This window comes from Elaeis guineensis, chromosome 8 (assembly GCF_000442705.2).
Source record: "Elaeis guineensis isolate ETL-2024a chromosome 8, EG11, whole genome shotgun sequence".
NCBI classification, from domain to species: Eukaryota; Viridiplantae; Streptophyta; class Magnoliopsida; order Arecales; family Arecaceae; genus Elaeis; species Elaeis guineensis.
This window is the reverse complement of record NC_026000.2, coordinates 114,689,212-114,703,609: the sequence shown is the minus strand read 5'-3', so window position 1 is coordinate 114,703,609 and position 14,398 is coordinate 114,689,212. Positions and strand designations below refer to the sequence as shown.

Sequence of the window (14,398 nt, the reverse complement as noted above, 5' to 3'; positions counted from 1 at the left end):
ATCAAGGTTGATCAAGTACGGTTATCAGTCTAACAAAAGATACCAGATATGGCCTTTAGGATACACGTGAATAATGGAGGATAGTTGGCACCAATTACCAAACCTGTCAAGAAAGTGGAGGCCAAACATGGGTTGCCATCTTTACCCCACATCTTCACTCAAAGTGGCACTTGAGAGACGTGCTCGTTCAGCCACGTGGAGAGGTTAGAACATGATGGGTGCAATAAGGCTTATGCTGAAGGTTCCATTGGGTACCAAGGCTAGAGTGATAGGCATCATAGATAAGCTGGTCAAGTCGAAAAGAAGAGGTTATTAGGCCGAAAGGAAAAGATACTCCAGATAAACTACAATGGAGCAGGCCAAAGGAAAACTAGTAACACAATCAAGGCTGATCGGTCTAACAGACGATGCTAGATATGGCCGTTAGGATGGATACGAGTAATCAGGACAGTTGGCACCAATTATTAGAACGATCAAGAAAGTGGAGCCTGCATGTAGGTTGCTAGCTTTAGAGCAAACAGTTACTTTTTTTTAATGTGAAGAGTGGCCAGTTACTTACTATTTGTCTTTTAGTATAAACAAGTGGATTGTATTCTCAAAAGGACCTTTTGACACATCAATGAATTCAATTTATCTTTAATTACCTTTATTTTATCTTTACTCTTCCTCACTCATAATTTACCAATAAAACTTTAAATCTACCCTTGGGAGCAGCAATAATAGTAGATTATTTCAATCATAGTTTTGATTACACCCCATCATACTCTTATCTTCTTTTGAACAGATGGTGTGACGGTACCAAAATTCCTCGAAGATCATAGCACCTGTATCCAAGGATCACTGACTCGGAATCAGATCCCATGCCGGCTGACTGATGGTACAAATCGGTACACCCCTGTACAGTGCTTAAATCAACACGAAAATAAAAGATGAACCAGGGAGGAAAAGAGAGAGAAAGAGAAAGGGAAGAGAGGGAAAGAAAAAGGTTGGCGAAGACACCGGCAGTGGCCATCGGAGGGCCATGAAGGCCGCCAGAGGGCCGCCGAGGCCTTTCAGGCTCCGCAATCCTTGACAAGAAAAAAAGCGAGAAGAGAGGGCTGTCGGGTGGCTGTCGTGGCCGCTAGGTGGTCGTCGTGGCCGCTGCAGGTTCAAAACAGGTTCATCTCTGTTTTGTCGTATTTTTTAAAAAAAACACGATACATAGTGAAGCTAGCAATGGATTTCTAAAAAATATGACGAAACAGGGACGAACCCCTATATCAAACCCACGATAGCTACAGGATAATTTTGGGCCGTCCGACGGCCTCCTCACTGCCTTCCGCTCCCTCCTCTCCCTTCCCCTCTCTCTGTATCTCTCTCTTCTCATATCTCGTAGAGAACCAGGAACCCTGGAGGCCTCGACGGCCCTCTGGCGGTCTCGACGGGCCACCGCTTGCCCTTACCTTTCCTTACCTCCTTTCTCTCTCTTTTCCTCTCTTTCCTTCTCCCTAGCTCCGTCTTCACCAGTGTTTCAAGCTGAATACCCGAATCACACCAGTTAGCTGCCGATATGGTTTGACATGCCCCAACCTCCCAATTCAGGGTGGTTCGACGAACCCTGCCTGGACCCATGCTACACTCACCATCATCCGTTCATGATCCTATTTCCAACTAATCCAACGCCAATGGTATACCCACACATCTACCCCTAGCCATGAAATTTGTCTCCAGCTTTCTGGCATGTCCATCTCTAGGTGAAAAGAAAAGCCCACCAATAGATTATGACTTACTGATCTTACCACCAGCATATTCGTTGCCAAAAGAAAATAAGGAGTGTTAAATGTAGAGCTCAACATTCCCCTCATGAACTTACCCAACCAGACTGCATCGTACCACTGCTAGGTCAAATTTCTAACACAAATAAATTAAAATAAAAAAAGGCATCTTAGTGCATGAGGCTCCTGCCATTTCAACGTTTGTGGAAGGTTGGATGTACATAGTCTTACATCCACAAGCCAAGAGGCTATTTCTATGTTTTGAACCCATGAGGTCATAATGAAGCAACCTTACCATTATGCCAAGGCTCACCCTCTATATATTCAAATCAACATGAACCTAATTCTTACAATGCGATGATGGGGTTAGGGTTGACAACCTATATTAGTTGGGTTGGTGAAAGAACTAAGGTTAAGTCGCAACTAGATAAGGAGCAACCTGGCCGTCCCATCCCATTTCTATGAGAAAACAGGACTAGGATGGTGTCGGGATCTCAAAACCCATCCATGTGAAGAAAGAAGAAGAAAGGAAGGAAAGAAAGAAATGAAGGAAAGATGAAGAAAAAGAAAAGTAAAAGAAAAGAGAAAAAGGAAAGAAAGAAAAAAAGAGAGAAGTAAGAGAATGAAAGGAAGAAAGGAATGACAATGAAGAAAAAAAATGAAAGAAAGAAAAAAGCAAAGGGATAAGAAAAAGAAAGAAGAAAAAGGAAAGGAAGGAAGGTAAGGAAAAAAGAGAGGAAATAAGGAAGAAAGGAAAGAATTTATAAAAAGAAAAAATGGAAGAAAGGAAAGGATGGAAGGGAAGAGAGATGGAGGGTATATAGGGACTATCATGGGATGAGGTAGGACAATAAGACATCCTATTCCATGAAGAAATCGGAACACCCCCGTCCCACAAGATTTCAAACTTTGGAAGGAGCCATGGCCTTGCTTCTCATTCATGACTGTCACCCAATGGTGGCAATCTGTGGATTAGATTGGGTTGAGATTGTATACTGTTAAGGAATCCTAATCTAATTAGGAATCCTTGTATATGGAAAGTTTTTTAATTATTAGGAATTCTATTATTAAGGAATCCTGGTCTAATTAGGAATCCTTGAATTAGGAATTCTATTGTTAAGGGATCCTAATTTAATTAGGAATCCTTATGTATGGAAAATCCTAATGAGTGATTTGTGGAGGGATTTATGGCTAAATTGCCTATGTATTAATCTCTACAATTAGTATAAATATCATAGGACACCACCACATTGGAGTGTCCAATTCTCCAGAATTCTTTCTCCCCCTTCTCTTTGTCTATCCTCTATTTCTAACATGATATCAGAGTGGTTTTTCAAACCCTAACAAAAACTCTGTTAAGCCGCTGATGCTCCTACCATTAGGAGGTGTCCATCAGGGAGTGTTTGTTTTTTCCCATCTACAATTCATCCACGACACCAAGACTCTAGAGATGTTGCTGGGATCTGATTTAACAACCAAGCTTCTAGAGGTGTTGCTAGGATCTGATTTTTTGCTTGTATTCAGAGACCCAAATCAGTGTGCGAAACCTCTATTCTTTTACCTAGAACTTATCATCCATGGGAGATCCTACAGACAATAAGTCGGTGATTTCGACCATGCTACTGCATCAAATCACAACTCAAAAGTTGAATGGTCAGAATTATCTTCAGTGGTCAAAGGAAGTTAAGGTTCATCTAACCGGCCAAGGTAAACACAAACACTTAACCGAACATCCTCCCATTGATCAAACTAAACTTGATATGTGGATTCAGGAAGATGCTCAACTGGTGTCTCTTTTACGGAATTCAATGGAACCGAATTGTTGCTGATATGTGTAAACATTTAGACACTTGTAAGAAAATTTGAGATTATGTTAAATTATTATATGCTAGTGATTTGACCTGGATGTATGATTTGTCAATGGAGTATTTTCAACTACAGAAAGGGGATAAGACAATCACTGTATACTTTACTGAGTTGAAGCGAATCTATGAAGAGTTGAATGTGATTCAGCCCATTTCAGCAGATATCCAGAAGATGCAAAAGCAAAGAGAACAAATGGTAGTCCTCAAATTTTTAGCAAGCTTGCCATCAGAGTTTGAACCTGTAAAGGCACAAATATTGGGAGGATCTGAACTTCCATCCTTTGCCGAGGCCTATTCAAGAGTTCTACGTGCATCTTCCACAAAAAATGTGGCCAGTGACCCAGTCTCTGATCGATTAGTTCTTATTTCTACAGTTGATTTTAAGGGGAATAAAGGTGGAAAAGAAGGAAAGAGAACCCTCAAGTGTATTTACTGTGGTAGACGCAGTCATATGAGGGATCAGTGTTACAAGTTGAATCCTCAACTGAGACCAAAAGTGGCAAACATGGCAGCAGCTGACTCCTCTGCGGCTACTGCTACTAACTCAGTTTAAGTTTTTGATGCTCAAGAAATGGTGACAGTATCTCGAGAAGATTATGCTAAGTTTTTTCAATATCAGAATGCTCAGCATGCATCTATTCCTCTAGCATCAGAACCAACTGCTTCCTTTGCTCAGTTAGGTAAATCCACTGCTTGCTTTACTTTTCAATCCTCTGCTCCCAGTCCTTGGTTCATAGACTCTGCAACCACGGATCATATCACAGGTACATCTAGTCTTTTTACTTCCATCCATTCCATAAATAACTCTCATCATATTGCTCTCATTAATGGATCCACTGCAGCTGTGAGTGGGATTGGCACAGTTAGTCCTAGTCACTCCTTTTCCTTATCATCCGCTTTATATATCCTAATTCTCCATTCAACTTGATGTCCGTTAGTAAATTAACCAAATATTTAAATTACTCAGTTCTCTTTCTTCCTAACTCTATTGTTATTCAAGATTTGAAGACAAGGAAGATGATTGGTAGAGGACATGAATCAAGGGGGGCTTTATTACTTTCAACCGCTACCATCCAGTGTTGCCTGTTCAACCATAGCAACTCCTTTTGAAATTCATTGCCGTTTGGGTCACCCTTTCTTGCAGAAGTTGAAACAGTTAATTCTATACTTGAGTCATTTATCTACTTTAAAATGTCAGTCATGTCAACTTGGAAAGCATCATCGTCTTTCTTATGCTCCCAGAATAGAAAAATGTGTCAATCATCCTTTTTTGTTAGTGCATTTAGACGTCTAGGTTCCAATCGTGTTACTTCCAAGTTAGAATTTCGTTATTTTGTAACCTTTGTTAATGACCATTCTCGAATGACTAGGATTTATCTAATGAAGGAATGTTCTGAGTTATTTTCCATATTTCATGATTTTTGTGCTAAATTCATACTCAATTTAATACTTCTGTTAATATTCTTCGAAGTGATAATGCACAAGAGAATTTTTTTGATGAATACAACACATTCATGCGAGAATCTTGAATGATCCATGAATCTTCATGTACCAGTATACCACAACAAAATGGTGTGGCCGAAAAAAAAAATAAACACATAATGAAAATTGCCCGTACATTGATGCTTCAAATGAACGTTTCTAAACCATTTTGGAGTGATGCAGTTCTTACCGCTTGCCACCTTATCAATTGTATGCCATCCTCTGTTCTCAATGGCAAAATACCTTATAATATTCTCTTTCCTCCCCAATCCCTTGTCTTTTTGCCTTTTCGAATTTTTGATTGTACAACCTTTGTTCATAACCATAATCTGAGTCGTGATAAATTGGATCCCAGGTCATTCAAATGTATTTTTCTTAGTTATTCTCGCACTCATAAAGGGTATCGATGTTATTATCCCTCTTCGAATCATTTCTTTGTTAGTGCTAATGTCACATTCTTTTAGTCAACTCTATATTATACAGAAAAACATAACCCTTCAGATTTGAAATTGTGTTTACCATCACCTAGTCATATTATTTCATCTAACTCCCTTGCCTCTAAGTTCTTATGAGTAGTTTGTCTCGTCCTGACTTGTAGGTTTACACTCTTAGGTCCCGTCAAGTGGTTCATCAACCCTCTGATTCAGATGCTCCATCAATTACCTCTCTGCAATCTTCAAATCTCACACCTAGTTCCTCTACTCTCTGTGACTTGTATCTACCTATTGCTCATCGAAAAGATAAAAGAAACTGTACTATGCATCTTATCTCTCAGTTTATTTCCTATTCCCATTTATCCCCTTCCTATTCTGCACTCGTTTCTTCTTTGCCTACTGTGTCTTTTCCTAAGTCTGTTTCAGAAGCCCTTTCTCATCCTGGTTGGAGAAACGCTAAGGAGGAAGAGATGCATGCTTTGCAGGAAAATGATACTTGGGAGCTTATACAGTTGCCTACAGATAAGTCTGTTGTTGGGTGTCGATGGGTTTATATGGTGAAAATGCATCCTGATGGTTCTATTGATAGGCTGAAAGCTCGATTAGTGGCAAAGAAATATACATAGGTATATGGTCAGGACTATTCTGAGACTTTCTCTCCCATTGCTAAGATTACCTCTGTCCGAGTTTTTATTTCTCTTGTTGCTATGTTTCATTGGCCTTTACACCAATTAGATATCAAGAATGCTTTTCTTCATGATGATCTTCAGGAGGTGTATATGAAGCAACCTCCTAGGTTTGTTGCTCAGGGAGAGTTAGGATTAGTTTGCAGATTAAAGAAGTTCTTGTATGGTCTCAAGCAATCTCCAAAGGCCTGGTTTGGGCGTTTCAGTGATGTGGTTACAGAGTTTGGACTTTTGGACTTAAAAGGTGTGGAGTTGATCATTATGTTTTCTACTGGCATTCTAGTACTGGAAGAATTTTATTAATTGTATATATTGATGACATTGTCATTACTGGTGATGACAACAAGGGAATACAAAACCTGAAGGGCTTTCTACGGTCCAAGTTTCAAACTAAGGACTTGGGTCCACTAAAATACTTCTTGGGCGTTGAAATTGCCCATTCTCGCTCTGGAATCTTTCTCTCTCAAAGAAAATATGCCCTAGACTTGTTGAGCCTGAGATGTTGAGCTCTAAACCTGTTAACAATCCTATGGAGACTAATAGTAAGCTTCTTACAGATCAAAGAGAGTTATTAGATGATTATGGTCAATACAAAAAATTGGTTGGAAAATTAAACTATCTAACAATGACTCGATCGGACATCTCTTTGGATACAAGTGTCATGGTTTTCAGAACCGTCCCAAACCGGACAGTTCGAGGCGTGCCGAACGTGCCAAACCAGACCGACGGAGAATCGGGATGGTTCCAACGGCAAAAACGGCACACGCCAGCTTCGGAGAAGAAAGAGAAAAATAAAGAAAGAGAAAGGAGAGGAAGAGATCGTCAAAGGCCGGTGGTGGCCCTCTATGAGGGTCGGACGCTTGTGGAAGCTCGGTTTGCCCGATAGGACTGCCGCAACAAGCGAAAAGAGAGACAAAGGGGAGACCACCGGAGACAAAAGGACTGTACAATGGAGGGACTATCGGAGGTCTCCGGATGACCGCCGTGGCCACCGAACAGCGAAAGCGGCGCGGGCGAAGTCGCGGCCGCAGAACAGGGACGACTGCTCCGGTTCACATTTTTTAAAAAGAAAGACAAACAGTGAAGCCGGCACTTGATTTGCCAACTTCACTTTTTTTAGAATTTTTTTTTAAAAAGTTTAAAAATAATGAAGTCGACACTTGATTTGTCGGCTTAACTATTTTAATTTTTTTCAAAAAAAGCTCAAAAATAGTGAAGCCGGCAAATCCATTGCCGGCTTCACGGTTTGCCGGCTTCACTGTTATCAGGCTTTCCTAAAAAAGCCTATGAAATAGGGGTGATCGTCCTTTTTTCATGCCACAGAGCCGCAGGTGGCATTTACGCTGCCCGACGACCACGATGGCCAGCCGGAGACCCTTCGACGACCTCTCTAGCGGACCCCCTCTCTCTTTTTCTTCCTCTCTTTCTCTCTTTTTCTCCTCCCCAATTCATCTCTTTGTCGGTTCGCACCAGTCCAATCCGGTATGAAACCGTATTGGAATATGCCACCGGCCGATCGAAACGGCCACCGGTATCGGAACTGAAAATCTTGACAAATGTAGTCAGCCAATTCATAGATTCTCCACGAACGAGTCACTAGGATGCCGTGATGAGAATTTTGAGATACCTCAAAGGTGCACAAGGAAAAGGGTTGCTCTATCAGAATAATGGGCATACCCAGGTTAAAGGATATACAAATGCTGATTGGGCTAGGTCTCCATATGATAGAAGATCCATTACTAGCAATTGTGTCTTTTTAAGAGGAAATATGGTGACTTGGAAAAGCAACAAGCAAACCACAGTAGCAAAGTCTAGTGCAGAATCTGAGTACAGAGCAATGACCTATACCACTCGTGAGTTGATTTCGTTAAAGCACCTTTTAGAGCAGCTTGAGTTCTCACATTCAAAGCCTATGAAGTTAATTTATGATAATCAAGCAGCAATTCACATTGCTTCCAATCCAATGTTTTATGAGCAGACCAAGCATATTGAAGTTAATTGTCATTTTGTCAGGAAAAAGCTATTATAGAATGTTATCAAGATCTCTCATGTGAAATCTGAAGATTAGCTTGCTGATTTGTTTACTAAGTCTTTAGGTGGCTCTCGGGTTAAATATATTTGTAACAAGCTGGGAACTTATAGTATTTATGCTTCAGCTTAAAGGGGAGTGTTAAGGAATCCTAGTCTAACTAGGAATCCTTGTGTATGAAAAGTTTTCTAACTATTAGGAATTCTATTATTAGGGAATCCTAGTCTAATTAGGAATCCTTGTATTAGGAATTCTATTGTTAAGGGATCCTAATTTAATTAGGAATCTTTGTGTATGGAAAATCCTAATAAGTGATTTGTGAAGGGATTTATGGCTAAATTGCCTATGTATTAATCTCTACAATTAGTATAAATATCATAGAACACCACCACATTGGAGTGTCCAATTCTCCAGAATTCCTTCTCCCTCTTCTCTTTCTCCATCCTCTATTTTCTAACATATACTAAGGCCGATAAGGCTTGAGCCAAACCTGACCCAACCTCCCAACAAGTATGCCTAACCCAAACTGACCAGTAGCCAACCCACTGACTCGCAGCCAACTGCTAACCATTTTACTTGGCACAAGCCCATCTGATTTTGGGCTTCATATTGTATGAAATATGAATAGACTATTTTTTATATTTTTTGGATTAAATCACATGATATAACAAAGTAAATGAAACAACAATATAAATCATGGATCTAATTGCTCACAATCACCCCACAAATCCACCGCTTATATGTGTATACATATCCCCTAACCTAGAGGAGACCTGACCCAAATCTAACTGCCCACTGGCAGGTTGGCATCAAATAACCCATACCATCCTGCAAACCCCAATGGGTTGGGTTAGGCAAGTTGGGTTCTGATCTTATCAGGTCAGGTAAACAGGTCAGGTCAAAAATTGCCACCCTCTTTATTGCTATTTTGATATCTCCTAATTCATAAAGCAAATAAATGGAAAAACCCATGAAGATGAAGTGGGAGGGATGGAAGGGTGGGGCAAAGGGAACTACCAGCCAAAGGCTAAGAATGAGACTAAAAAGATATGGGAGGGAGGGAGATGGATATGCGTTAGGAGGAAAAGTGCACTAGGTAGAGTGAGTGTGGTTCGGAAAGAGGAAGAGGAAGTGAGAGAGAGGTGGGGTAGGGGGAGAAATGGAAGCGGAGGAGGGAAAGAGATGGGGGGGGGGGGGGATTAAGATTAAGGACTAGGGGATTTGGTATTAGAAATTTCAATATTCTAAAAGGCATCCTTGATAGCTCTATATATTCCTACCTCTCCCACAAATGGCACTGGCAACAAAACAGGCACCCAAACAGTTATTAAGACCGTTTGGCCCATATATAAGAACCAAGCAAGAGCTGGATGTTTGTTATGAGTCAAGCAAGACCATCATGAAGTAGATAGGTTTGTGTTTTTATAATTCCAAACTAGGCAGGTCGAGTACTGAATCTTAAGCCCTCAACCCCACACCAAGAGAGAAGATGATAAAGCGAAAGCGAAGGCATGGAGACTAAATGTTCGACAGCAAATAGCAAGCATCAAATAATGGGTGGTAAGATGGTGACTGGTAGCAAAGCTGATTTTCTCCCCGTTCTTTTTCTCCATTCTCCTCTACCTTTCCTCTTGGTCTGCCTCCTCTCCTCCTATACTTCTTTAAATCTCCTCCTGTACTCATAGACATCCTCTCAGCCTCCTCTTCCACAGTTATCTAGGCATTTCCATACAGACCCACTTACTGCACAGGCATTATTTGGTCCCTTGGTTGCCCACATATGGCAATTGCTTTTTACAATCTTGAGAGAGAGAAAGAGTAAAGGGTAGGAGTAAGATTCATGGAGCAAGAGTTTAAATTATTATTTTTGTTCCTTTATTTTATGTATGTTAATTTTAAAATTTTCTATTTTAACTGGGTTGAACAAGACCTAACCAGCCCATATTGCTGGCCCTAATTGAACAATCTAGATGTCTAGGTCTTAAAGCTATTCTTGGTTATACTTAGGTCTTAAGGTTTCTAAGTACATTTAATAGGTCAAAGTATACAATCACAGTTGCTGCATATGGGCATCTAATATCTCTATTTTGACATTTGTAATGTTATACATATAGACTGCAGCAAATTAAAGAAGTACAATTTTTAGCCTATGTGGTGGATTCCATAGCTTAGTTTATGTATTTGAGTGATTGCTAAATTTGTGACAGAGAGATTGTCTCCTATCTCTAATATACCACGTTTCTATTTTCTTTCAAATTCTTTTTTATTTAACCTTTGATTGTATTTAATGTAGCCATTAAAAACAAAATGGTGAAATCAAGGGTAACTTTCATGACATTAAATTGGTCAATAACTGGATGGTAGCATGCATAATAACATATGTATGGTAATATTTTATTGTGCACTCTAATGGATCTAAAACCATCTAATCGTTGAAGTTAATTGATTCTGCAGCAAGCTATTTAATTGGAAAAAGATAACATCATGGGTACCTTAGGATAGCTAGAATAAAGTCCGGAATTTTATATTATTTGCTTTGCAATATTTAGAACAATGGTCAAGCCCGCAAGTATATTAGGTTACGGTCCTTATTTTCATACTGTAACAATTTGTTATTTTGAAAAGTTTGATTTACAAGGCACTGCCAAAACTTAAAAAGAGTCGCATCTAGATGGGTCATTTTAAAGAAAGTAACAAAATAGGGGTGGCAATGCTTAACCTGTTTAACTTGATTCAACACATTCTAAGTTGGCTTGGTTACCTATTTAATAAAATGGTCAAGTTTGGGCCTAAATTTTTGACCCATTTAACACACATGTTGGATTCAGGTTGACAGATTTTTGGCCTATCCTGTATCCAACCTAACCCAATTGCTACCCCCAGCTGGAAACATGATAGGAAAAATTGATAAGAAGCACAAAGTTATTGAAGAGAACATAGATTTATGGAACACTGATTAGGAAAACCCTCAGCAATCTTCTGGGCTGGAATATAAGAAAGATTTGGACATAAAATTCCACTGAAAAAGTAAGGAAACAGAATTTCATCCTACAAGAGATAATGTGAGTGTTTTTCACAAATTTGTCATTGTAGGTTCGGAAAGAAGAACAAACAGGGAAAAGACAATTAGAAGGGCATGCAGTAGTTCCTAAGGTGATCATATAACATTTCAATTTGTTTTAGAGAAGAGGTAGTGTACAAAGAATGAGTACAGGTATATCTCGTTGCAATGATTTATCAAATTACAGGATGGTATTGAATATAAAACTCTTGATCTAAACAAAGCAAATGAGGTTCCTTGTCCACGCTAATAGATCGATATCCAACTCTCTCCTCTTTTATCACTTTTTCTGTTTCACTCCTTTTTCCTCCTAAATGATCCAATATCACCTGCTCTCTCTCTCTATCTATCTATCTTTCTCCATTTATATCTCTCTCTCTTCTAAATTAAAAAGATCTAAAAGTGTTAGAGAAGCAAGAGTTGAGCAAAATAAGGAAAAGAGACTTGAAGTAGCCAAAGAAAAGATGGTAGATTATGGAGAAACTAACATCACATTGTAGTATGAACCTAATAAAGCAAAACCGGAACTAGACCCCATGCTGACCGGCCTGTATGGTTCGCTACACCCCCTTATCGGACTGTATTGATCCCAAACCGACATGGCAAAGAAGCTGAGGATAGAGAAAACTAGCAGACAAGAGAGACAGAGAGGGAGAGGGAGAGGGAGGAAAGCAAAGGGAGGCTAGCGAAGACGCCAATAGTAGCCACATAAGGGCCGTGGAGGCTCTTGAATGACCAAATCGTGGAAGGAGAGAGAGGAAAAGAGGGAGGGAGGGATAGAAATGGAAAGATGGGAGGCCGCCGGAGGGCCACAAAAGACTCCAGAAGGCCAGAATTCTCCTTGCCTTCCATTGGTTCAAAACAGGGGTGATCGCCCCTGTTTCCAACCAATGGAAGCCCAATGTGGGGGGGGGGATTCCAGCCTTCTGGGGGCCTTCGGGGCCCTTCAGCAACTATCACCAGCCTCCCTACAGTTAAGGATTCAAGTCCCAACGGGACGTCCCATGGGACACCGAAACAGGGTACCATCCTATGTGTCGGGACAGAGCATCACGCTAGCATCCCAACACCCTGATCGGGACATCTTGGGACATCTTCTGTCCCAGTGTCGGAATAGTGCGGACGACGGCGCGTCCCGTTCCATAGAAAAATTGGGACAGCCCCATCCCAGGGGATTTAAAACCTTGCCTACAACCTCTCCTTCCTTCTGTTTCTCTCCCTCCCTCTCTCTTCCTCTGTCTCCCTCTATGGTTCGATCATCTAAGGGCCTCGATAGCCCTCCGATGGCCTCGATGGGCCGTCAACAACCACCACCAGCTTTTTCCTCTCCTTCCCTTCTCTTCTCTCTTTGCCTACCTCTCTTTCCTTCTCCCTCCTTCCATTTTCGCCAGTGTTCCAAATTGAATGCCCAATCTGTACCAGTAGCCCACTGATACGGTTCGACATGTCTTGAACCATCCGATTCAGCAAACCTTACTAGTATAAACTCTATTGGGGAATCATCTACCAATAGAAAGCCATCACAAGAAATCACGATGAAGAGAGATGATTGCCCATTTCATACACTGAGATTTAAAAAAAAATTAAAAAAAAAAGATGTGTAATTATTTCTGAAGTACCGACCCTTCAGTTTATTTTCTTGAAACTTTGGTTTCAAGGATTTCTAGAGAGTTAGCCACTCTAGATATATAGACATGGCATGACACAGAATGACACCACATGGCATTTAACAATAACAAGTTTTGCTTGCATATGCTAAAAGGGTCAGCACTAAGCATAATCTCTTGGTGTGTTTTGTCCAAAGACACTATGTGATAATGAAATGTTTAGACTGCTAAACAATATTAGCTAGACTAATGTTTAGAGTGCTAAACAATTTTAGAAAGGCTAAGGCATGTTAGTGTCAAACCTTTTATTTTCTTCAGTGCAATATGAAGCAAGTGCTAGTTTTGACAAGAAATATCACTTAGTTAATTAGTCAATATCGTTTAAAATCTTCATCTGCATACATTTTTAAATATTTGTATTGTTCATAATTCTTTGCATCCCATATTTTAAAGAGGTTGAAGTTTGGCTAATTAAGACATCTACTTGGCATATGACCCTGTCATGTATATGACTAATTAAGAGGTGTAGAAAGGTCTAATAGTATTGGTGCAGTCATTTTTTATCAAATAGGGATCAGCTATTCAGCAACATCTTAAGTTGAGAAGGTTTTACGAAAGTGTGCCAGACAAGAGATCGATAACACCAGCTGCTGGTAGGGAGATCTTGGTCATTGATTGCAAGTTTAAGCCTAGGCAACAAAGAAGCAAACCTTGAAAATTCCATTAGATTTGAAAAAATCTTAGGACTTGTTTGGTTCGTAGGAAGTTGGAGGAAAGTGTGGTCAACGAGAAGTGGAAAAAAATCCTCTTATTTAGTTGGAGTTTTCAAAAGAATGACTGAAAAAAGGTATTCCCCTAAAAATATAATTTCCATGTTTCATGGGAAAAAAAAAACCATGTAGGAGATGGGTTTTGGAATTCTCATGAGATGGCAATTGGAGGTTCTTTTTTTTCCCCAAAAAACCCTTTTAAGCCATCAAAAGATCTATGGCTGAAATAAACATTATCTCCATCACAACGCCTCAAATCCTCCTCCACCACAATCTACCGCCAAAAATAACCTTAACAATCATAATTTTTTATTTGCAAACAATGGTAATGTATAGAATAGGGTAAGATTTTTTCTTATATTCAGGGTATAGTAGATATTGTATACAGTTTTTCCAGAAAAGTGGATACTCAATCAAATATAAGCTACTCTACAATAAGCCACTTTCTCATGGTCAACCAAGCATGCCAAAACCACTTTCCCATGCATCATATTCTCAGAAATCAGCTTTCCAGAAGTAATATTCTAAGGAAGAAAAATTCTTCCGGCAAACCAAATGAGTCCTTAAAGGAATGGGAAAAAGACAATGCTTCTCAATGTAGAAATTACAATCATAAGTTTGACACAAGTAATAAACTTTAGAATCCACAACTCTATGAAACAATTGAGAAAGAATTTTTTTTTTTTTTTTAAAAAAAGCACCATAACTTG

The 14,398-nt window shown here is 39.8% G+C and overlaps 1 protein-coding gene across 2 annotated transcripts in view; it reads right to left on the bottom strand.

Moving 5' to 3' along the window:
* The window catches only part of LOC105061442 (probable UDP-N-acetylglucosamine--peptide N-acetylglucosaminyltransferase SPINDLY), a 39,319-nt gene that overhangs the window by 20,769 nt on the left and 4,152 nt on the right, over window positions 1-14,398 (bottom strand). The window lies entirely within an intron of this gene.